The following is a 26,420-nucleotide window of genomic DNA, read 5'->3' on the forward strand; positions in this document are numbered from 1 at the left end:
CTCCCCCGTTTATTCTGTGCTGGAGCCTTACTCAAAGACATGCAGCAAATATTTGTTATGTTGTTTGCCTCCCTGTAATCAATGATCACACGTCGTTCAGCAACATGCTGGAATGCAATTTGAGAAAACCTTTTTTTTTTTTTTTTTTAACAAACTGTATTTCGTGATATAACCATACTTTCATATCGAATTTGTTTCTCCCCCTGTGTTTAGTCTGCTGTCTATGTGGCTGGGTGATTGAGTCTGTAAATGTGATTATCACGTTGGCTGTAATAGCAGATGTGATGCTGGCCTTAGCTGTAGTTTGCGTGCAGAGCTGCAGAGAGCAAGCCGTTGCATAACATTTGAATTGAGTTTGATTGTATATTGATGGCGTGGCACCTATATAGCTCGAAATCAATCTCGTCTGGAGCATGAATCAGTCTGTTGATATATGCATCTTGGTATTGTTTTCTGCTTTCCCTATTTCACTGTCTGGTAACCATGCAGTTTAAATATATTGTAACACTGGGAGATAGAGCGCTGGGCGACCCCCCCTTCCCCCTCACCCCCCCTCACCCCCTCCTCCTCCTCTCCCCCTAGTCTCTCTCCAATCTCCTCAGCAGCCATATTTATTATCTGCATGATTTTCGGGCCCTGGTTTAATTCTGAGGCAGTTGTTTTGCAAGAGGGTGAATGAAGCCTAACTGTACATGTCCTTGGCATAATTGCGATGCACAGTGCTGGAGCAGGTGAAGCGAGGCATTGTCTGTCAGGCCCTGTTTTTGTTGGCTCAGTCCTCAGATTGTGTGTGGGATCCTGTCCTCAGGCACAATAGCTCACTCATAAAGGGGAGAGACTACCCGGCTGCTCCTGCTATGGTGGATGTGAGGGGGGAATAGCATAAATAGTCACTTTAAGGGAAAACAATCGTATTAAAACAGCATTCATTGGTATTAGGGAGAAAGGAAGCCCCTCACGTGTGTCATTAATGCTAATGTTGTTTAATAATAAATGTATCGGGGTTTGGCTGAATGAAAACAGGTTTTTGAGTGCGAAACGAAAGCATTAGAAATAGTGGTATCTGTGACAATGGTGGATATCGAAAGCTTGTGCGTATTATGGGTGTAAGATGAGAGAGAGCATCGCAAGGCCTGTAATTGCGTCTTTCTGTGTAATGGAATTGGAGTGCTAAAGAAACTCCAAATCCCATTGTCTGTCGTTTGTTTACACTGATACTAGCCTATAATTTGCATACCTTTTTAATACAAAATTGTAATTTTACCCTAATTTGATCTTAAACAGGTAGAGCTGGTTTTGCATAATGCCTCTCAGCTAAAGTCATTTGCAAAAAACGAGGAGGTCTGAAATTTGAAGAGCCAGTCAGCAATACCCAACTGAATTTGGCTAATTCAATCCATAACTGCTGCTTGTCTCAACTAAACCAATTACAGCTGATTCCCGTATAGTAATTAATAAGTGCGCCTGTTGTTATCAAATATTCTGGAGAATAGGCGAAATAAAATAGATTCCGGGACTTGGAGCGATATATTCTGTGTCTGATTGAGCGTCTACAAGCAGCAGATGTTATGTGCTGGGATGTAGTGGAGGGTCAGCCACCTAAACTCAGGTTGCCCACCTAAGTAGCGCTTTATTTATTCATTTTGTACAGTATTTGTCTGCTGGTAACCACGGGTTCAGTAGGCTGGCGCTCCTTTGGTATTATTTATAGCTTCTATCAGGGATGTAACCCACCCAAACTCTGTTTAGCCACCTTTTAATTTGTGGAATAGAGTTTACGCGCCTTTTTAGGCTGATATAAATCTTTAAGACATAAATTGATAGCACAAATAATTGTAAGCAGCACCAAACTAATGTAATTTATATGTAGACAAAACGTCAATTAATGCCTTTCTGGAAATATAATTGTTTTTCTTATGTTGCTGTTTGTTTGCCTTATGTTGATCGCCGTCTGCAGGTCATAGCTAACCAGTTCATCACTAGTTATAGCCTCATCAATCCTGTGCACACGTGTCCTATACACTTCACACGCTAGCAGCCGTGTTGATGTGGTCAGAAAGTATTTAGTTGATGCTGCTGAGATCATTGCTTGGTGAATGGAGTGTCTGCATGGCCTAATTACCCCGTAGCACCATCACTACAACAGTCTGCACTGTAACGCTTGCAGGCAATACTTTGGAGTTGCTTGCCTGCATGGGAAGATATAGGGCAATAGCCTACGAGGCCCAGATTTGTTCACTGTACAGCGAGAAATATTACATTGCTATGACTGGAATTTGATTCAAGCCCAGCTGTCCTCTTGACATTTAAACAGAGGGAGCTGATGCTGATGGAGATTGAAATGATTGTGTATAGATGATCAGTTACTGCGTTGCACTGTGGGAAAAAAAAGATCTCCGCTTTTGCAAGGGATTAGTGTTCACAAAAATGCCGGAAAATGTTTGGCATATTGGTGGAGCTTTGTACTTCATGTTTTGATGTAGGGTTTTGATTCCTATGGGCTACACGTGTTGGTGTGATACAAATACTATGAGAGTAAATCCTGAATGATAGAAAACATATGGTCAGTGTATCGATACAGTTTCTGCAAACGTATTGTTAATTAGGCCTAGTTGTATCATATTTTTACTAAACGGCACATTTCAAACTGACGGCTTAATAAAAAGTGGCTTGGACAAGACGCGGGGTTCCTCTAAATGACATTTGATACGGTGATTGGCGCAATCGAATTATGTGACTTTAAAGTTTGCAATGAAGCGCAAAATGGCTAATTGTCCTCAAGTCTGACATCAGCCGTCATTTGGGGCTTTGGCCCCCCGCCTGCCGCTGACCCACTATGGGCCCCTTGCCCACTGTGCGAGCCGGGGCTCAGAAGCCAAGAGAGGTCAATGACTCCACCAAATCGCCCTTGATTACTTGAGACATTAGGTAATCGATTAGAAAACATTAACTGACTTTGAATAAACAAAGGGACTCCTGATAGGCGGAGGGGCTCGATAATTCGACCGCAATATGGCTCATTCACAAAAAATGAGAAATGAGAGGTATTTGATTAGTTTTTTAGTTGACATATGCATGGGAAACCACGTGCACGCGCGCACACTTATTCTCTCTCTCTCTCTCTCTCTCTCTCTCTCTCACACACACACACACACACGCACGCACGCACGCACACACACACACACCCACACACACACACACACACACACACACACGCACACGCGCGCGCACACACTTCTACATAGCCCTACTCAGCAATTTAGAATGACATGCAGCTACTCCGTAATGATCACAAATTTTTATATATACACCTAAATATATACACTATATATATTATATATGTAATGTAGACATTTAGAATAATCATAGGCTATAGGCCAAAGAAACGAATTTACTGAGGCTACTAATAAAATATGGGCACATGATGCTCAGATTAAATTATCCAATTTCACAATGTAAACAAATGTGGACGGGAATAACATGAAATCTGTGCCAACACAACTCGGGATATAAATGGGTCGGTAATAGCTAATGGTCAAAGTTGGTGTTGTAAAGTTGAAATAGGTTTAATGCATGTTTTATGGTTTCTCTTTGCCACTTTGAACCAGGCACCGCCATATAAATAATGTTTGTGTGCTGTGACAGCGCACATCAGAAATCATTGTTGTCCTCCAGTCACCTATCAAGCACTGAGGTCTGCCAATTTCATGGGCTTGTGTATCCCCAAATATATGAAAAAAGAGCGGATTAAAATTGTGTTAATGTTTCCCCTCTCGGTTAATGCAGTTTATATTCTAGTTTTAGTCATTCTCTCTCTCTCTCTCTGTCTCTCCCTGCATCCTCTGCAGTCAGCCAGGGGGGGAGTGTCGCCCCAGGCCAAACATATGCTTCTTTCCATTGCACTAATCCAAATGCAGCGTGGAGGAATAATTGCTCGAGTGGCCGTGGCTTCGCAGGGGCTTTGTCCCTCACTGGCTCCCGTCAGCCAGGCACACGCCATTTCAATCAACTCTCTCTCTCTCTCTCTCTCTCTCTCTCTCTCTCTCTCTCTCTCTCTCTCTCTCTATCAAACCCCAGACCTTTTATCAAACCAGACCCTCACGCTTCATAAGCAAAGCCGCATCCCTAAATTAAGGGGGTTTCAATTTCCACCCCTTTCTTTTATGTTGTGTTTATTTATGTTTTTCGTTTTTCTTTTATTTTGTCTGTGTGTGTGTGTGTGTGTGTGTGTGTGTGTGTGTGTGTGTGTGTGTGTGTGTGTGTGTGGTGTGTGCGACCAGTGTTGTTGCTGCTGTCAGGTCATCATATTTGGCATTGGAGTGTATATGTTCGTTAATATAGACAGATCACCAGGTTGGCAGGCATTATTGGCAATAGGGCTGCATGTGCAGTGATTACAGCTGAAAGTGACTTTTTGGTGACTTTTTGCCAGCGCCTCAAGACTATTTCAGACAGTATTTACAGTTTTGGAGCATTATTCGTTCGAGAAGGGAAAAAAATCCTCCTAGTCATCCAACCAGAAAGTTGACACGGTGGCTTATTACTTTCTTTGGTTTCTGTTGGACAATATTGACACTAATACATTGCTAGAAATTGACAGAAATGAAGTGGCAAATAACAAGGTCTGCAGAGTTACAACTGCTCTACTCAAACCCTAGGGCAGTATAGGGAGCCTAACATGCTCAGGGGTTTAGCCTGCTAATATGTTGTTGATTGTGTGAATAATAATAAATGACAATAATGACAATAATGACAATAATAATAATAATGGCAACAACAACAATAATAATAATAATAATAATAATAATAATGATAATAATAATAATAATAGCCTAATAATAATTTCTCGAGGATATATTCTAGAGGAATTAAAAATCAATTGCAAGCACTTGGACATAGACCTTAACTGTAGTTTAAGAACAGCAGGTGGATGTACAGCAGTTTCCAGCTTTTATATATCAGTTGAAATTGTTGGGTTCATTAGGAGAACAGGTGATTCGATAAGTGAACCATATTGTCTGTGTTCCTGTGATGAATTTACAACCGTACACAGCAACGGTTTCTCCTGCAAATGCGAAAAAGATAATGACAGTGCACATCATATGTTTTGTTACAGATAGTCTCTCACTCACACACACACACTAGTGCTTTAACCCCCCCACCCCTTTGCCTTATTTTCTGTGAATCAACGATGAAAAATCACTCTAGTAAAATGGACCATTTGCTAGGAAATCGCATATTTCCACGGATAAGGAATGGAATAAGAGAGAGAGAGAGAGAGAGAGAGAGAGAGAGAGAGAGAGAGAGAGAGAGAGAGAGAGAGAGAGGGGTATAGAGCCTGGTGGTGGTGGGGGGGAGCAGCAGAGAGCCGTGGATGTCTGACTGAATTAATAGACATGATAATTTCACACTATTTCATCTAGTGAGCTATCTGTTCCATCACAGCAAAATAAAAGGGTCACTGCGCAGCTGTGGCAAACCCCAAGCGTTATTATGAAGTTTGATGATAGAGCCCCCACCCTCCCTCCTCCCCCTCCCCCTCCCTTTCTTTTTTTTTTTTTTTTTTTTTGCTTTTCCCTGGTACTTTGCTCCAGGCCAGCAATAGCTCGGGGCCACGCCGGTGCCTCCCCATGATAAAGGACTTATACTCAGTCTGTGCGTAAAGAAAGCCGCAGCAGCTTCTCTCTCCCGACCCTAATCAACTCACTGGCTTGGTCCTATAACGATTGGTACCCCCCCCCCCCCCCCCCTCCAATCTCTCTATTTTCTCTTTATAATACTGCTAACTTTTGGGTTATTGCACATTTTGTTGAGCGTTTACTTACTTCACCAAACGCTCAACAACCAAACGCATTTTCTTTGGATATACTGCACTGTGCAAAACTGTAAAATAGCATGCAAAGGCCCTATAAGTCAATGATAATAATAATATCACTGGAAATCCTATAGTAATGCCATAGGAAATGAAAATGACATGAAATACGATAAGGTCACTATAGACTCACTGTTGAGTAGCCAACCACAAACACACTATAGCATTCTCTATCGGAATATTATAAGAATACTATAGCCTGCTATAGGAGATAAAAACACCATAAAGTACGATAAGGTCTCTCTAAACTCACTATAAGTCCGTATAGCAATATTATAGGAATATCATAGAAAATAAAAATACCATAAAGGACCATAATGTCACTATAAACTAAAACTAACTACTGAGTAGCTTACCACAAACTATACTATAAGTCTCTATAGAAATATTATAGGAATATTATAGTGATACCATAAGAGTTTTAAAAACACCACAAAGTGCGATAAGGTCACTCTAAACTCACTAAAGCACTATAAGTCCCTATAAGAATGTTATTGTTATTTATAGCGAACCCCCTTTTATTTTTTTCATAATGCTGCTTACTTTTGGATTATTCCACATTTTGTTGGATATGTATTTATTTATCCAGCCGCTGGATAAATGGATTTGAGGGGTGGGAAGGACTTTGTTTCTAAATTCATGTCGGCGGGTTGTGGACAGATTCTTCTCAGAAACAGGAAACAGGAATGAATTGAATTTAGTTTTTTGCGTGTTTTTTTCGTTCAGTAAAATATATGTTTCCCAAGCGGTGCACGGTTAAAATGTATTAACAAAGGGGACACCCAATGCGGACCGGTCTCCCCTTGAAGCGCCGGTGGTTGATAGGGACCTAAAAATCTACTGCTGGGTGATGGGGCCCATTCTGTCCGCACTGGCTTTGCTTCTGCCTCTAGGTCAGTCAGTTTTAGCTTCATCCAGCAAGGTAAAAACACTTATGCACCGACTACAATTTATCTTAAGATCCAAACAGGAGAGTGTACTGATGTCTGCTGCTATTTTTCCTCCAAATGCCACTATTTATTTTTTGGAAATGCCTATTTGCTGTTGGTGCTTTGGATATTGCAAGTAATTATTTTGATGAAAGGTAGACATATCGTGCGTCTCTGTGACTGCTGTATGCCAAAGATAAATGCCCACTTTACTCTAAATGGAGATTAAAGTAATATTGAACGCAACTGAAGGTTCCAAGTCATGCTGTGAGTGTGTGTGTGTGTGTGTGTGTGTGTGTGTGTGTGTGTGTGTGTGAAAGAGAGCGAGAGAGAGAGAGAGAGAGAGAGAGAGTGTGATGCCACCAAAGATATACTGTCCACAAAGTCTTCCATTCATCACTACCGCCATCTTCATCTTTGCCATCCTCCTCTTCCTCTTCCTCCTCCTACTTCTCCTCCTCCTCCTCCTCATCATCACCACAGAATAAGAGGTAAACAAACAAGTTAGAAGAAGAAAAAAAAACTAACCTGGTGGGAATTTTTCTCCTATAGAATTTACTTTTTCAACTGTGGACTTTAAACCCTGTCACATTTGATTTGTTTATTCTATGGCATTTCTGCTTTCATTAAGGCAGTATACAGTGAAGAGTGACAGGGAAGATGGAGGGGAGAGGGGGAATGAAATGTGACAAAGGTCATGAGTCAGATTCAAACTCACACTTCTTCAAGCACATGGTATGCACCCTAACCTGTCGAGCCAAGAGCAGACCCCATTTTTTGATTTTTTTGTGGTGTACAGTGATAAAAACAATTTTCCAAAGATGGAAACAACATCATTTAACCCTCGCATTCATGTATAAATGTCACTTGAGGGGTCAAATTTGTGGCCTTAGGTTCGACCAATATGGGTTTTTGAAGATGTTGATGATATTGTTGCTGATATTTTTGAACTGAAGCTGCTGATAATATAATCTGGAAACATTCAATATCAATATTAAGTGTTTCCCCCAGAATTGTATTCTTGGCAGTGTGGAAAAGCCACTGAAACATTTAGACCCATGGGAAACTACAGTTCTCCATTGAAACCCAGACTAATAAAATTGTTTTAGGTGGGTCTGCAGCTGCTTCTGCGAGGATGATCCACCCCATCTATTCAATGGTAGGGGAAACTTATTTACAATAAACAGTACTGAACAATTAAGTGAATAAATAAAAAGTGCAAAGAAAATAAAATCTCATTGAAGGTTTTATACAGACTGTCTTTTTTGCAGCTGTGGTCAGGGAGAAACCTCTATTATTATTGACAGCGGATGACATGATTGGCCGATAACCGCTATTTCATGAAGGGAAAATAGCCGTCCAACATATCAGGAAACCAATGGTCTGGCCCTGCCTTGGATTAGAGAGGAGTTTAGTGTTTTGCCAAAGACACATGGGACTGAATCCTTCTCCAGAACTCTGTCATCCTCTTTTTCCCTTTTCCTCACTGCACACTGTCTAAAATGCAGAAACGGACACTTCAGCAGTTCAACTCTATCCCCAAACTCACAACTATACTCTACTCTGATATAATTTACTACTGTCTCTCCTCTCTGCATCTCTTTCCACTGTGCTTTTGTTTTCACAGAGATTTAAAAAGTCCTGTGTTGTGGGACAAGACATATGATTAACCTTTTTCAGTGCCTGGAGAAGCAGAGCTATTGAGCTACTTTAGCTGATGTCAACAGTGACACAGTACTAAATTGGATGCAATGGGTGCATTTTTAACCCTAATCCTGAAATCACTTTCAAAATCAATGCAAACATAACAGTGATAATGAAGCCTTGTTTTTTCTCAGTAAAGAAAAAAATAGGCGATCTGACTTCATCATCTCTATTTTTTCTCTCGGGCAGATAACCAGTCAAACAAATTTAACAATGTCTCCGAAGCAAAGAGATAGTTCTTCTTCTTCTTTTTCTTCTTCTTCTTCTTTTCCTTCTTCTTCTTCTTTATTCATCTACATATATTGTTAAAACCCACTGTTAACTGACCTTATGATCTTGAAAATTTACTTACATGAAAGTTGCAATTGTTTATGACGGGGCATAAATGCAACCTTAAATTTCGCTGTCATTCTCAGTAGATCTCTGTGAACGGCTGATAATAACAAGTAATAACTTTACGATAAACGGCCACATTATTAGCTTAAAGGAGAGCCCTGTATGGGAGAGAGAGTTAGAGTGCTTGGTCTGACCTCTCGGAGCCTGTGAAGAAATGGTTTTGATCTTACCACAGGCTAAACACTGCCAACAGGACTTGACATTGCAGAACAATTTCCCAATTACCTTTTGACATGCATATTGACACAAACGCGCAAAACTGTAATTTTCTCTCTGAATTTGTTAGCTTGAGGGGCTCACTTTCATGCCAGTGGATTGTCAGATGTGCTGCTCCAGTCTCTCTCTCTCTCTCTCTCTCTCCCTCTTTTCCTCTCTTTCTTATATGTGACTGTCCAGAAAAAAAGGCTTCCCTACTGACAGCTGTGGCGAATGGAAAAGGCCATTTTCAAAATGGCTGAAAAAAGTGTCTATGTACGCTTTCATGGGAAATGAATCTGTGCTTTGTGGTTTCTCTCTGTTTTTTCTTTTTTCTTTTGCTAATTTTCATCTCTTGGTGAGGTTTGTATTTAAGTTGCCATGTATGTTTACAGTTTTCATATGGATCTGGTATACATATTTTTGAAAAGAACATTTCTAAAAGTTGAAAAGATTTGTTGTGTGGCTTTTCTTTATTCATGGTTCATGGTTTTTGCAGACTTCATGGATTTGAATCTGATCTGATCTGTGATCTTCAACAAACAAGTTTCATCTAATGCTATTGAACACTTGTGTGCCAAAAACCTCAACCTTTCCCGATAAACTTTGCAAACTTCACAAACATGTTGTCTCTCCATTGTCAATCTCAAGGTTCTTGCCAAACTCAACATGCCAGTTGACACTAAAATGCCATAATCACTGGGACGTTTTCTTGGGTTTGAGATGTCCAGGCAGCAAAGAGAGGAGAGAGGACTATGGCCGTGTCATCATGAGCTTGTCATCGCGCTAGGCTTGATTGGCACATGCTAGGCCAGATTACAGGAGCTGGTGTTGATGGAGGGTTACCCTCACACTCCCAGCCGCCTCCTGTCAGGAACCCCAGAAAAGTGGGTCAGACTTGGGCTTGGCTCTGCCCCGAGCCCCCCTGCCCCAGCTCCAGTCCCGATGCAAGTGCTTGCTGAAGATTAGGATCGAGCCCCGGGCCTCGGACGAGGGCCAGAGCCCAGGCAGCTACCCCAGCTTCATCTCTCAGCCCTCCCACAATGCTCATTTCCAATATCAGAATTCTATGGCAGCCATCTTAAAAAACCCAAAGCTGGAGTGAAATATCAGTCAGTGCAGACACATCTGCAGCCATCGCTGCCCAAATCACAGCACCTTAAACCAGTCATTGTTTCATCTTAAAATCACAAGGAATCTAAAACTGGCACGGATATTTTAAATTAACTGAAAATTAAAGTTAAAAAAAATGTTGTTAAAGTGATAATTCGCAAGATTCAAATTTTTCTTGTGATACTTTAAGTTGAGACAATAGCTTTTTTTATAGTGTAGGCCCTAGCATTTGCCCCTGCCCTTTACAAAAGGCTACAACACCCTCCCACCCACCTTGTTTCCAATCCTTCTTTAAAAAAGGCTTGTTTGGGCCTCATCAAATAGAGTGCAGAGAGTGCCAAGAAAGAAGGGAGACAAATGAACTGTAACAGAGGATGTGAATTAGATTTGAACCCACAATGTTCCAGGTTCATGGGATGTCTTGTAGCACATTGAGCCAACAGGACACCCCAGGTGCTTTATGATATGATACCTCATTGATCCCTGTAGGTAAATTCTCTTTTCACTTGTGCCCCTCCACAGGGAGGTCAGAGGTCAGGGTCAGATGCAGAGCAGCAGCCCTGCAGCAGGTAGGGATTCAGTGTCTTGCTCAAGAACACTTCAGCAGGGTGGATGTTTGCCAACACTGGGACTTGGCAAGTCATTTTCCAACAACTGATGGATATGGATGTTGGTGAAAGCCTGGATGCTGTACTGCATAGACTGCAGCACATACTCTTTAGTAACTGCTTCTTTATAGCCGGACAAAGTTGGGGGAGCCAAGGCCGCGGCCAGCCAACATGGATATATAACACGCATTGAAAAGTATATTTTTTGACACTATATGGCCAAACTGACAAGTCAAAAATAGAATAATTTGGTGGGGAAATTGAATAACATTTCACCTATGATTTCTAGCTGGCCTTATTAAGCCCAGAAGTGGAAACCATGTTGAATATGCTGTGGTGACAATGGTGGAGTCTGACATTATACAGATCCTCAACCTCAAATCATTCATAACTGCGTGGCTCCAAATAGCATTTTTTGCAATAGTTATAGAACAAGTTGTACTACTTTGAATATATCTTCTTTATTACCAAGAAAAACACAGTAAACCACCTGACTCTTGCCACCAAAGTCATAAAATTCTGAAACTGTTAGATGTGACCCGAATAAATGAAACATTTCCCTAACCGTAGTCCTAAAGAAGTTGCAAAACAGATGCAAATGAAAAAAATGTAAATGCAGCCTATGTGAATTCACTGTGGACACCCTCTTTATCTTCTGCCACGGCCTTGGTGCGCGCTTTCAAAGTGCAGCAACCCAAATGAGCTCCGTCTTCTTTCAGTCGTCGCCTAAATTAAAGCAGCCACAACTAAGGGTTGGGGATGAACGCCAAAGCTTTGCAGTGGCAGCACCGTGTTTAACACAAGTTCCATTAAAAAGAGCCCATTACTACTACTGAAGGAAACGGTGCCCGGGGCCTCTCTAAAGTGTTACGAAAACCTCATTGATAATTAAATGTTGGTTACCCCCGGTATGCATCGCTCCCGCACTTTGCTTACCAATCAAACCTCCACCCACCGCTGCTGCCACCACCATTTGCTCTCTCCTCAGTGTTTATCAAGGAATCATACAGCCCTCTAATAGGTGCCAATTAGAGCCAACGGGGGCTCCGGGGTTAATTATTCCCCAACACATTATTTGATTGAGCGTATTTAGAGCGGTACAGTGTTGGGGAAAAACGGGGTAACGGTAGATAACACCTTAGTCTTTGTTGATGTACACTTGCAGTCACACACACAGACACTGACAGACATGTGCGTGCTGATGTGTCTGTGCACACACACACACACACACACACACACATACAAAAACACTTCTAAATGCTGCTGCTCAGCATTTAGAATAATCTGGATAATCACAAACCATTAGGTCTTACTACAAAATCATGAGTTTTCTTAATTTGAAAATCAGAGTAATGCTCTGATGCTTAACTTCATGCTATATATTTTGTGTCTAGGAATATAGCCTAAAGAAGAAAAGGTCCCATGTACCATCCTAGCTTCGAAACCGTCGGCAATTGATTTGATTAAGACCCACACAGTTTTGCACATGGTATTCAAAGTCCACGCTTTGCATGCTCGCTCATAATGGCTTGTGTTGATCTGTTGAGGTAGCGTGAGAATACAGGCAGAGTGATGAAAGAGGTAAGTTGTTAATAATTTGTATTGTTGAATAATCTCACTCACACAAATAAGTAATGCCCCAAATGTAATAGATTTCACCGCTGAACCAAACAAACAAAAAAACAGCAACCACAGAAAAATCGTTATCTCCTTCGCAGGTTCTTTCAAGTGCAACATAGAGCATATCGCCATCAATAATACAATAATATGTGCAGAGAGAGAAACAAATGTAGATTCAAGGAGCTATCCTTGAACAGTAAACACTGGCAGGAGAAGAAAGTAAAGAAAAAGCAAGACAAAAAAAAGATTACACACAATGAACAGTAGGTATCTGATTTATGCCGGGCAAATAGATAATAATCATTATGCCCAAATAGTGCTTCCCCTCTGTCACACTGCAAAGAAGCAAAGACATAAAAGTAAGTTGAGAATGAAGCTTTTGACAGGTTGCTAATGGATCGCTGTAGGCCCATCTGTTTCACTGCAAATAGAGAAATGGCGGGGTTTTGATTTGGGTGTTGAAACTGTTACCACTGTCACTGTAAACAATAATTGTCAAACATATTTACCCCGCAATCGCTTTAGCAGATGTTCCGCTTTTTGTTTCAAGCGGCTTTTTTGTGTGTTGTATCTCCCCTCTGCAGACACACCACATGCCCCCACCACCACCACCACCACCACCACCACCGCTGCACCCCCAACTAGAATATTGAGCAGGTATTTGCGAAAGGTGCTCCAGGGCACGAGGGAGTGCGAGGGATGGGGCGGGGTGGGGTGGCGGAGAGAGAGAGAGAGAGAGAGAGGGGAGGAGAAGAGAGAGGGGAGGGTAGTGGGAGGAGGGAGAGTGAGAGAGAGAGAGAGAGAGAGAGGGAGCGGGAGGGAGGAAGAGATTATCTGGGCCCTTCATCAGTGGCTCCCCCCACCCCCCTCCTCCTCCTCCTCCTCCTCCTCCTGCCCATCGTGGAGCCCTGAGGGCCCGGGGAGGCGGCCCCGTGCCTCGCAGCCATGCAACCTCTTTATCACTCTAATCTGTTAATTGTAGGCGCTCAATTGGCACATGGTGGCTTTTTATTAGAGCCTCCCAACATTAACTAGACAGAGAATGCAGAAAAAGCTGGCGTGGCCCTTGTCTATTCTCTTTCTCTCCTTCTGTCTGCTGTTCGGAGTAGAAGCTACACTAGCATGCTCCATACTTAGCATTCTTCATTTGGCCGGAAATCAGTCATGATGTCCTCAAACTCTGCAGACTTTAGCCCCTTTAAAATATTATTTACAATGAAAACAATTAATTAATTAAGTAGAATACAATTTATTAAAAAAAGACAATACAATAATTAAAAAAATAATAATATTAAATAAAAATGAAGCTCAGACGCCATGGCATTCACAGAGCTACCATTCAGCAAAGTGTCTTATTATTCAAAATGAAAGACACAATCTATCTCTGTCTTTCTCTCTCTTCTCTTTTTGTCTTTAACCCCTTGATGTTCCTCCCACACAATGGAGGCTCGGCCCTTTAAAGGAGGAATGAACACAGAGATGACCCCTTACTGCAGGCAAGTGATCAGATCTGATCTCAGGTGTTCGACCCCCCCAATCCATCCTCCCCACCCCCCTCCTCCTCCTCCTCCTCCTCCTCCCGCTGTCTTTGTGCGGCTTGTTACAGTGAGCTGATCCCCTCATCCGACTGGTAGAAGGCCATAGGTCTCCCTCCTGTCCCGTCCAGGCTTGTCTGTGGCGACTGCTCTTTTTTTTTTTCTTTTTTCTTGCAATTTCTCTGGCTGTTCCTTTGTTCGTCAGACTTGTGGTTTGTATCAGTGAGACGGCTGAGAGATCCACTGGTCTATTTAGAAAATACAGAGGGGTGGGGGATTACTCAGTCCATTTATATACACACACACACACATGCGTGTGCGCATACACATACACAAAACATGCATGGAGATACGTATATACGCACACAAAATACTCAAACATAGGCACGCACGCACACACACACACACACACACACACACACACACACACACACACACACACACACACACACACACACACACCTCTCCAACGCTTTCTTTGGCCCTTCCTTGCCAAAACAGCTTGTGTTTGTTGTCAAAAGACTGATTAGGAAAAAGACCCCTCTCTGCTGGCTTTTCCAGGCTCTGACAAAAGGTCAACAGAAGCTAAGTTCTGATAAATTAGAGTGTTTTTGTATGCAAAGATTAATCTCAATATCAGCATTCCACCAAAAAGCGTCTGTTAAAAGGCTGTGACGAATATACAGTACAGTCAAATAATGCGTGCCACAAAAGAAGACAGCAACTTTATTATTCAAATTAGGGAAACATTTGAATGTAGATTATGTGAAGAGAACCAAATTACTTGCAAAGAAGCCGAAATTCAAAAGCGGATTTGCATGTTCTTGTGAGGTCACGGCTCTGAAGTTGGCTTTCCAATCTCAAAGGTAAGCGCGATGTGCCGAGCGATTGGCGCTGTGAAATGTTTGATGTCAAAGTAGCAAGAGGGCGGTTTTACTTTCGACAAAGTTTTACCTCCTGAGCTCCGCTGAGAAATGTGGGCCTGCAACTTGGTGACAGAACAATGGAGTGAGCGATTTATGGCTGGCTATTAACAACTCCTGCTTTCAGGCCCCCATACGGCAAACAGGTGTTTTACGAGTCCGCCCCCGCATTGACACAAGTCCTGCTGGTCCGCCACCTTTTCTTTCCGCCGACTTTCAGATTTGCCCTCCGCCACCCTCTCTAGTCCTGGCCAAGGGTTTAAGGAAGTAAACAACTCAATGGGTGACAGCTTCAAATCACATGGTGTGTACTTTCTTCCTGTTTTGATGCCTAACTAAAAACAGTTCTTTGAATGAATACTGGTTCCTTTGCTGCTGAATGATGACTATCTGCCTTGTTATGATCATTGACTAGGCCTCTTTTTATCGGTTGTACAACCGCAGTAGCAGAAGAATCAGTGCTGCAGGAACGTTATATAACTCAGGCGGAAACGGCATGACACTCTCAATTCCAAGAGCAGAAATTGATTTAAGTACAAACATGACATGTCAGTCTCACAACCTTCATCAGACTAGTTCTTCCACCCAACAAAGCCGTCCGATGTCCGGCTGCTTTTATCTCGTGTTATCATTCGTGTCAGATTTGCCAATTCCGTCGTGACAAACGAGGAAAAAAAAACATCATGATAACAAATTGGATTTGGACAGGCAGAGATTCAATTTGTGTAACTTGTTTAATTTTTGAGGCAGGAGAGAGTTTTGGATCCTGGGTCAATGGGGTCTTTGTGTGCGTTGGCTGCATGCGGAGCTCTGCATGTGGAGAAACAGTGTTAGGGGAATTGCTGGGAGAATAGATAGACACATTTTTGTGCAAGTGTGTATGTGTGAACCTTGAGTGTATGTGTACATGGAGTGTGTTCAGATGTGTGTTTGGATGTGCACGTGTCTAAGTGCGGTTTTGAAAGTGTTTGTGTTTGAATGCGTGCATCTCTGAGCGCCCATATTTGTGTTTGAGAGAAAGAGCTTATTAGGAGCTCTTAGCGGTCGCAAAACTTTTATCTTGATTCTGTGGCCTAGTCACAAGGACTCCATGCGGCAGACAACAGTGGGTATGATGCAGCATTAAATACACCATGAATCTGTCTATTTTGGGTCAATAGTGCCACAGTACAGCTGCAGAAGTGTCTGGGGACCCTGAACTCACCCCAATCAAACCCACTCACACTGCACAGTTAAGAGGATTGCCACTAATTTAAGGGAGACCATTTGATGTTCATTACAAGATTCAAGATACATTTATATTTTCGGCATTTAGCTGATGCTCGAGTGACTGAGTGCAACACTAGAATTAAGCCTAGATTAAAAGTAGCCAATAGTAAGGAGTGCAAGTATCAAAGGCACAGTGTGCTGACAATAGATAGAACAAATATTCCTGTCCCCAAATTGATCATGTTTGATAGAGAATTTCTATTTAAAGATATAAGAGGAAATAATAAGAGGGAATAGTAAGAGGGAATAGTAAGGAAAGGTAGAAGTTTTTATTAAAAGATAGAAGCATTTTTCTGTGGGAGACAGGGTGTGGAGAGGGAGGACAGGAAGGGTTTCTGGAAGGGATGACTTGACTTTTCAGGTTACGACAGAAGACAGGGAGTGTCTGCTGTCCTGCATGGGGTGGAACTAATCCAATTAACATTAAGGAGTGTAAGTGGGTCAATGAACACAAGGTGTGAGGCAATAGTCACTGAGCAAAACTCTTGAAGGGTTTCATTCAAAAATGCTATATATCTAACTTTTGAAAAGAAAAATGTTACCTAAAAGTACCACCTTGTAATTACTACCTCAATTACCTAGAGTTTTTCTGTAATGCTAGTGTTTTAAACAAAGGTCTGAAGACCGCTATATACCTATATACCACAATGCTTTACTTTTACACCAGTCACCACTAAAGATTTCCTGTTTTCCAGGAAGTAAAAGTAATGAGATTTTAATATAAAAATACAATAAAATAAAAAAAATTTTGTCGTTTTTTTTTTTGGTAGGCTATAAATTGTCAAATAGGTGTATGGTATAAATATTTAGAATAAGCTAAAAAGGCAAAAAAGTAATTCATTTCAGTGTGACTTTAAGAGTAGGGACCTATGCTACTTCATGTATGAACTAGTGTGAACTAACTCTGAGCCACCTGCACAACCCACAGAGAAAAAAAAACACCTTTGTTTCTATGTGCCTCCTGAAGGAGAAAAATATTTATATGCTGTAGTCAGGTACAGTGGAAACAAAAGTAAAAGTCCCCCTTCCCTACATTAATGCGGTAGGATTTTCCAGATAATTCCTCTTGCAGCAGCAGAAACAATACAGCAGCAGAACAGCAAGCGTGTACAAGGTGGGACTTCTACAATGGCTATTTATGTATGTGACAGACTTAAAATAACTGAGTATGGCGAAGCATTAGTCCTTTCCTGTTCTGCTGACAGCTTTGTCATTGCCGGTCAAACTTTGCAGTGGGCTAAACATGCCACGCTCCACACCGCACTCCAGTTAAATAGCTTTTATTGGGTGACTTTTCGCCAGGCTAAATGGGGATACATTTTATTCTTACTGTTTGGGGAGAGCCTGAGGTGTGTAAGGCCAACATAAGCGGAAGGGCTTTGCAACTTAAAGGAGCCCTTACCTTCCGGCACTGTTTTATTACAACTACTGTTTACATCTCCCATACATCCTAAGTATTTCCATTATTAAGTTTGGACAAATCATTTGCCTGGGGTTCAAGGTAGTATGCCATTGAAACGTAATCCTACTGTTGATCTTATTACTGCCAAACCAAACAAGCAGAAATCAATTTCAGCAGGAAAGGTAAAGGAAGAAAAAAAAAGAGGAGGAAATTAGATCAAAACGATAGGGGTTGGCGGTTGCGGCTGTGGGTGCAGGGGAGCGGTGGGGTTTGGAAGTATATATGGCAAGAGTGTGTGTTCACTGCCCAAACAAGTCGACAAATAGCAAGCGGTAATTTTTGAGGCATTAAAATATGGTACCTCTCGACACACAGCCCCCCCCCCCCCCCCCCCCCCCTTGCCCCGGAGGTGAAATGAGACACCTTGGATTACTGTTTTTCATATTCATTGCGCACCCCGCTTTGTTTTAAAGACTCACTCCACACCGTGAGAAAGTACGTCCCAGCTCCTCTGGTACTAACAACGCCTCAAGTCTGATCAACTCAACTGACAGCTTATGGGTTTTTTATACACCACTATTTCACGTCATCGATTGACTTAATAGACTTTTAATGAAAATACAGGCGCTAACACTCTAGACTGGGCTCTTGGCTCTCTCACCTGCAAAGTAGCAACTATACTGTACTAAAGTACTGCGGTGTGGTGTGAGCCCATAGAAGTATGCACACTATTCAACACATTTACACAGCTACATGTTAGAATAATATTTTTCTGTTTTGTCAGTTGGTATGTAACACAGTTGAAGTTATGGCATAGATTTATTACTCATTGCTGGCAATATATGGACACTGTAGTACTGTACAGCTGGACAAACATTTCATGAAAATTTCCTTTGCTAATTAATGACAAATTTGCTGTTTTCTGAACCAGGATGCTGTGAATAAAACTCAAAGAAATGACACAAGAAACAATTTTTACTGATTCTGATTGCTAAATCAGAATCAGAAAACACTTTATTCGTCAATACAATAAAAAAAAAAGTGATTTTCCTTGGTGTTGATGGTGCAGTTACACAGCTCACATTACATTACATGTTCATATAACTACACACATGGTACCAGGACAGACAGGACCTCACAAACAGTGCAAAGGACAGTGCAGGACATAAAACACAAAAAATACAATACAAACAACACAATCAACGTCTATATATTCAATTATAGTCAGAGTTAGTAGCATGGGAGCGCAACTATTGATACCCTGAACAAAATCAAGTACAGTACTGTGTCCCATGGTCACTGGCACATTATTCTGTCCCAGCAGCGGCCGGTCCCAGGAGCACTTGCACCCCTGGAGAACAGAGTGAGAGAGGGATGTGATAAATTAGCCCTTGGAGGAAATGCAAAGCAGAGGTTCTGGCAGCGGGCCACATGGAACCCCCATAAAACAGCAACATACTCCGTCTACCTCTCTCTCTCTCTCCCTGTTTCTCTCTCTCTCTACCTCTTATATATTCCCTCCTTCCTTTTGGGTGGCACAGGAGAAGAGAGGAAAGCAGGAGGACGCGTTAATAGGGTTAATGCCAGATGAGTGATGTCATGGAAAAGTTGCTGGTGTTTCGCACCTTTGCACCCCGCCCCCCGACCCTTCCCACCCACGTACCTCAACGTCGTCTACCTCCTTGTTTGTCTACGCAGGGGGTGACAGTTTACAAATACACAGACACATGCACACACGCGCACACACACACACACACACACACACACACACACACACAGACACCATAAGGATTTCCATGTGTTTCAATCTCAATATAAGTTAATCAACCTCACATTTCAAACAGAGTAGACAGTATGTACAGCACCAGAATCTTTATTTACGTGTGTGAGCGCCTGTGAGTGTGTGTGTGTGCCTGGGTTTATGTTTGTGTATGTGTGTGCAATCTTTGGCAATGAATATTGTTATGAATATGATCTGGCTATACTGAACGTGAACAGACAAGTCTATGTGAAAACTCCATGGTGAACTCACTAACTCACTACTAAGCTTATTACACTAAATATTAAAAAACAAACTAGGCCATTTGTATTCTTCTTTCACATGGTTAAACCCATGTTGCAGAGCTGGTTTCTAACACATGGCATATTCCTTAAAGATCATACATATTTCAAATATGTTAATACGGTGCAGAATATATGCAGTGAGAGGTTACAAAACGCACATTAGAAAGCCATGAATTAATCTCATGAAAAATGCAAACCTGTCTAATTATTCGTGGGGACAATCATCAATTGCAAAACAGCTTCTTGCATTCAAAGAGAAAGAACAAATAGTCAGAGGGAAATGCTCACTCCACTTCTGCATTAGCATTTTTGTGTTAAGCATTGCGATGTTTTCAGCACCAGTCAGTCATGCAAGCTGATCTAAACCAACCAGAATTCCCAACGACTTTCGCCCTCTTACATCATGTTGCAGAGACAGTAATGAGTGAAGAAGCTCTTTCTCTCTGTATGCAAATCCTTGGGAATGTGCAGAGGCCCTTAATGTTACACACAGTTGATTTTCCAGCTTTGCTACTCTAAATAGCTTTGTGAGTGGGGCGAGGAGCGGCGACACTGGACATGCGCACACACAATGCTGAGCATGCGTGCATACACACACGCATGCACACACACGCATGCACACAAACACACACGCACATACAGGCGCGCACATACAGTACACTCACACACACAAGCAAAAACACACTCGAGTGCACTATGGCATGCAGTTACATTCTCTCTCTCTCTCTCTCACACACACACACACACACACACACGCACACACACAGACATACACACACACAGGTAAATTATATTTTCATTAAAATAGCAGCTTAGAATGCTAGAGAGCTGACAAAAATAAACAGGTGACACAAAAAATGCCAGTTAGATAGATTCAGAATAGAGAAAGCAAAAGTTATATTCAACCCCGCACTAATGATTGAAATGCTTTTCAAAGGATTAACCTCAAACAATTCAGAATTGATATGGAAATGAATTGTGTCAATCAAATGTATCTATTAAATAGTGATGCTCTATGGCTGTCGCATCACTAATTGCCTGTTATCTTTGCAATGATAAGGTACGTCTTTGATAACACACTTTGTTCTATATGTGCTCTGCTGTGGAATTGTCAAGGCAGTCAACCTGTCTGTTGGAATCCGTCACTCAAAGTGGTCACTAAAGATAATGGCATGTCAAAATATATATGCTCCTGGAACAAAAAACAAAAAACTTCCCTTGTATTCGCACCAAACAAAATAATAGAGCACGACTGCACCTTTAATTTATGACAACACACAAGTTTGAGGCATACAAGCCTAATACTCTACTACAACAACAGCTAAATAAAACATAGCACAGGCTTGTCAAGCTAATGTAACTCTCTATGCTCAAGTCAAAACATATTTATCTTAAAACTTTAAAGAACAGCTGCATTTCATCAAACAGGAGCTTGGCCTTAAAAACAGCGCTCTCACCACTCCTTTACTGCTCACAAATCTAAGAGAAGACAGCATATCTTTGATGCCAGACAACCCAAACGGCGAACATAATACTGTCTGCAAAGTGTGAATATTTGTATCTTTTTTTTTCCTTCTTCCTCTTCTCTTTTTTTGCTGCCTGCCCTGCTGTCTGCCTGTGTTGTTTTGAAGCGGTGAATAGATTTAAAAGATGCAGGATGACAAGACAAAGAGCCGGGGAATAGCCCCCGGGCGCTTGTGCTTTAAGTCATGCCATTTCCTTGCATGGCAGGCAGCCCTAAATAAGTTACTTATAAGCATTTATTGATGCACAAGTGTGGCATCTGTTCCTAGGCTGCAGTTCTGGATGTAATTAGCTCAGAACCTTACGCACTTCAATCAAGCGACACATTTAGAGATACAGCCCCCTCCTCACCCCCCACCCCTCACCCCTCCCCTTCTATGTTTCTTCCTCTCTCAATCTCTCTCTCTCTCTCTCTCTCTCTCTCACTTGGCTGTTTTACTCATTCACACTGCGTGGAATCCTCCATGCACAGTAATTACTCCACGATAACCTCCATCATCATTATCGTTATCCTCACCAACATTCGCCCAACGTTGAGGGGATCGATTAACTGTAAAGCCAGTGAGGTATTGCAGCGCGGGGACTCGGTTTGATGACATCATCAACAATAAAGTGACACCAGACAATCAAACGAGCACATGAAATCAGCCGTCGGTTCAGGCGTGAGCTGTTTCACAGAGCCAGATTTGAAACGACCCCTGAAATGCTTTTAATAGGGTTTGTTTCACTGTATGTGGATTGCTTTGTTGCCTTGTGTGCACACACACACAAACACACCGTGGTGTGTGTTTGTCTCTGTGTGTCCGTGTGCATGTACTTAGGCACGGCGCAAAGAGGAATTAAATTTGATTAATTTCAGACGGATTTTGAAAATATAAACTATTCATTTTGTTACATAGAGCACAAGAGAAGGTTTAAACCTAGCCCTGGGGTAGAGCCTTTGTGTTGAGTCTCCTTTGATATTACTGAGGGCTTTTTTATTGAGCGCTTGACATGATAGATAAACCATACAGTGGATTGAATGGCCTTCCTCTGCAGCACCCAGTAAATGCCATTTGCCATTAACAATGCTGCAGTGGGGTACATAAACCATTAATATAACCTTTACGACCATGCGGCCTAACTGAGCATGTCTCCCATACACAGCTCCTCTTCTGATGGACGTGCTAGCTGAGGCCTCCTCGCAATACCACTAAAAGAAGAATTTAATTGCACCAAACAGATGAGATGACAGACATTAGCTTTTTAAAGGCCGTCGTAAAATGGAGAGTAGATGAAAAACATAAGGACTGGTACACCTATCCCTAGCAAACTCAGCCAATAAAAACTGTACCTTGCCGTGAAGAAAAAAACAGGGCTTGTTGTTCCTATAGTTTGACAAAACCAGCAACCAGTATCAGGGAGACTATGAGAGACCTGCTGTGTGGGCTTAACTGAGGGGACAAGATGAGTGCCTCTTCCAGGCCAGGGGTGTGGAGAGGGTGGGGAGTGACAGGCGATCAGTCAGAAGATGAGTGGGCCCAGTATAGAACCCTGTGGGGTGCCACAGACCCTCGGACACTCCAACAGGGCCTGGCCATAGATCATCACTGGGGGCCTATCGGGGCAGGGTTGTGACTAAAGCAGGCATGTGTGGAACAATGGTCCATAGTCTGGCCGACGTGCTTAAGCAGCTGGGCGTCAGTGCCCTTAATAGAAGGGGTAGACTCCCTCTATATGGTCCACAATACATTGTCTGTTTCCCCCCTTGGACAGAAAAGGTGGTTTTCTGAGAGGGGCCGGACCCGCTATCATGTGGTGGCTTTTTTCCCCTCAGCAAGCGGCCTCCATCAGCTGAATGGACTTTGTGGCTGACATGGTCTATATGTTTGTGTGTGGAGGGAAGGGGGAGGCTACAGAGGAAGAAAGCAGCCCATTGAGTCACATAGCAAGGGGGGAACACACACAGCATATCACAAGGGAGCATCTGGGTAGGAGGAATGTGTACATGATGTCAAATGATAGTCCAAAGATAGGCCTCCCTTCATAAAAACTGGAGAGGGTGATAAAGGGCAGCCCCGACAAGAAGAGTCAAGAGGAAGAGAATCTTGTTTGTGTTGCTTTGTCAGAGAGTTTTCTTAACGGGGCTCATTGGCGATGCAGCGCTAGATTGGGGAGGTCCTGTCATCTCGTGACACATGAGTAGGAATGTTTCCATGGCCGAGTAAACTGTCTGACTCAAATCCTGCTTTTCACTGCGTGGTTGACTAGACAGACAGACAACACAATAGGTCCTTCCCCTCCCATCTCCTCCACCACCCATACTAAGTACGCCTGTCTGGTAAATTAAAAAGTTTGCACGCATGCAAGAGAGCACGCATGCAAATCCACCTTGATCCATCCTCTGAAGACACACTTACCGTCATCGTAGGCCAAGGCATGTTCAGGCACATGGGAGCCATTAAGAATCCTGCAAACACCTGCTATAATGCTCTGCAGCAGGACTGGCGCATCAAATCACCACCTGCCCATGCGCATGTATCAGTGAAGATGATGCCCTTATTTAATGGATGTTTTGTTTAATGGATCACATGCACGTTTACTTTATTAGGCAGCAGGGTGGCAGTGTTAGTGGAGAGATTACCTTTTAACCTGCAGCACAAGATTCAAGCCACTGTGTCCACAAGCATCGAAGTGTCCTCCCAGCTTTTGGGGTGCTATTCTGTAGCTGACCCTGCACTCTGACTTCCCTGTGGAGGGGGCAAGCAAAAAGAGAATTAATACATTATATGGAGGGTGGAGATGCTTGTTATTGCTACTGGCCCATATAAACTTTGCAACTCCAAAAATACAGCTTTTTAGGAACAACACCTTTCTGCTCAGATTGATGTTCATATATTTGGATATTATGGGTGTTTTTTTAGTTACGTCACGCAACAGCAACATCACACAAAGATATATTGAATGATAGATTCATTCATCACTTTTATACAGACATTTTGGCTACGACACCATTATTCAGTGTACAATAAACAATAATTGTATCACACATCTAGCCAAAACACAGGTGGCCATAAATGATCGCAAGATTGACTTTTGAAACTAATCTAAGAAACTAAGAAACCTTAGCTGTGGGGTTACAGTAAGCCTGGGCACACAAGCACAAATACAAACACACACATTTCTCTTAAATGCAGTCCCTCTCTTCGCTCTCCCTGCACTCTCACTGTGGTTATACAACTTGATTGGCCTCATGAGACGCACCCGGAATCCATATAGGACAGGAATCAGTCCCTACCAGAACCACAGGGAGTTTGGTCAGATTGCACTATGGTTGTCATGCTGCTGTCTCTTCTATAAAACCAAGTAAAGGTGGCTATACACATGTAACAAAGCCCTTTGAGCATTACATAAAATGTTGAGATTATTAACATTTTCTAAACTATTTTATCAGGGAATCAGAACTCACTTAGGAATGGCTTTACGGCAGGATCATGGAGGTAGCTACCATAGCACTGAAAGCTATGATGCCCAAACTCTTTAAATAAATGGCTCTGGTTCCAGCCACCCAGCCACAGAGCTTCATACAGACCAGGGGAAACGGGGAATGAAGGATCAAGCAGCCATTTATCATGCACTTGTCAGATCCCGACCTCCTTACAATTAGCAGGCAGATGTCTGTATGAAGGCTGTTCGCCATCCCAGCACTCATATGCATTCTGTGGCTGTGCATTCAGACTCAGCCAGGACCACAAATCACTATGTATATAGACACATACACACACACACACACACACACACACACACACACACACACACACACACACACACACACACACACCTATATGCACACACGCAAACGCACATAAACATACACACACACACACACACACACACACACACACAGACACACAACGAGTATGTCAGTGGGGACAGAGCCTGGGTAAAGTAGAGTGAAGGGTGGTTGTGGGCAAGTCAGGGGGGAACACTCACCTCAGCTCTGAAACCCCTGGCTGGCTGACCTATCCACCTCGCTCTCTTTCAGTCTTACTTCCAGTCCTCTCTCTCTCTCTCTCTCTCTCTCTCTCTGTCCCTTGGGGTCTGGTGGACTGGGCTGGTCCCGAGGGGGTCCTCCATTCAGCTGCCTGACTATTACCTGTGGACTGAGCTGTCACAGCTAGCTACCTGCACAGGGGAGATACAGCACACACACACACACACACACACACACACACACACACAGCCTGGTTGTGACACCTGAGGGAGCTATGTGGCGGGGGGAGAAAGAGACTACCAGGGGACCCAGCAGCTCTGGGGAAAGAGAGCATGCCATCAGTCAAGAGCTCGCCATGTGCTGCTGTGACATGAGCAAGATAGATATATGGGTAGCAAACAAACAATGTCTTAACGTGATGATACATGTGCAAATATTTTTGGCATATTTTGGACACATTTTGCTGGCAATAAGCAATGAGTAGCCTGTGAGCCACAAGAGTAATGCTAGCAATAGGCAAAGACGGCTATTCATAAATAATTTAGACAATTGGATGAGAATAAATTGATAAAACTACATCAATCTCTATGGTCAACTCTTTAAATTCCTTCATTCTTATGAATGTTGAAATAACATTTGACAAAAGAACATAGGCCAATATTGACAGGCAGCTTAGCTGTTCACACTAAGTAAGTTTAAGTTAGCAGTGACTGAGCAGATCACTATAAATAGATACATTCATGGTAATGATGAAGTGAACTTATCTAAGTAAAAAGTTTGGAGTTGACTGATGACACCACATTGTTCTGTGGTTTTTGGGGAGAGGTTATGGTCACCTGACCCATTTTCTTGTGTCTCCTGGCAAAATTTGCCGATGATAAAAACCTGTGTACATTGCTTCCAACATGCAAGGACGCTTGCATAAATGATAAATGATACATAACTAAAGGACCCATGGATATATAGGGCCTGTAACATCCTGGGGCCTGAGAATAGTTACAGTGATCCTGCTATGAGTTAGAAATGACCGCAACAATCTAACATACTCTCACTCAGTATACAGCACGAAGCTAGTGAGCTGCCATGATATTCACAGAAAAGTTATCACAGAATAGCATTTGGTAGCACAGTGTTAGCATCAAATCCTGCAGGGTTGAAGGTCACAGAATGGCTAATTCTGCAGCTCAGGTGTATCTCCCTTTAAAAGGGGAAGAAAGAAGTTTGGTTGAGGAAGTTGGATGGTTTGAATTCTACTTTGTAGCCATTAAGGCCTTCTGCACCTTCATGCAGAGG

Source organism: Centroberyx gerrardi, chromosome 22 (assembly GCF_048128805.1).
Source record: "Centroberyx gerrardi isolate f3 chromosome 22, fCenGer3.hap1.cur.20231027, whole genome shotgun sequence".
Taxonomy (NCBI): domain Eukaryota; kingdom Metazoa; phylum Chordata; class Actinopteri; order Beryciformes; family Berycidae; genus Centroberyx; species Centroberyx gerrardi.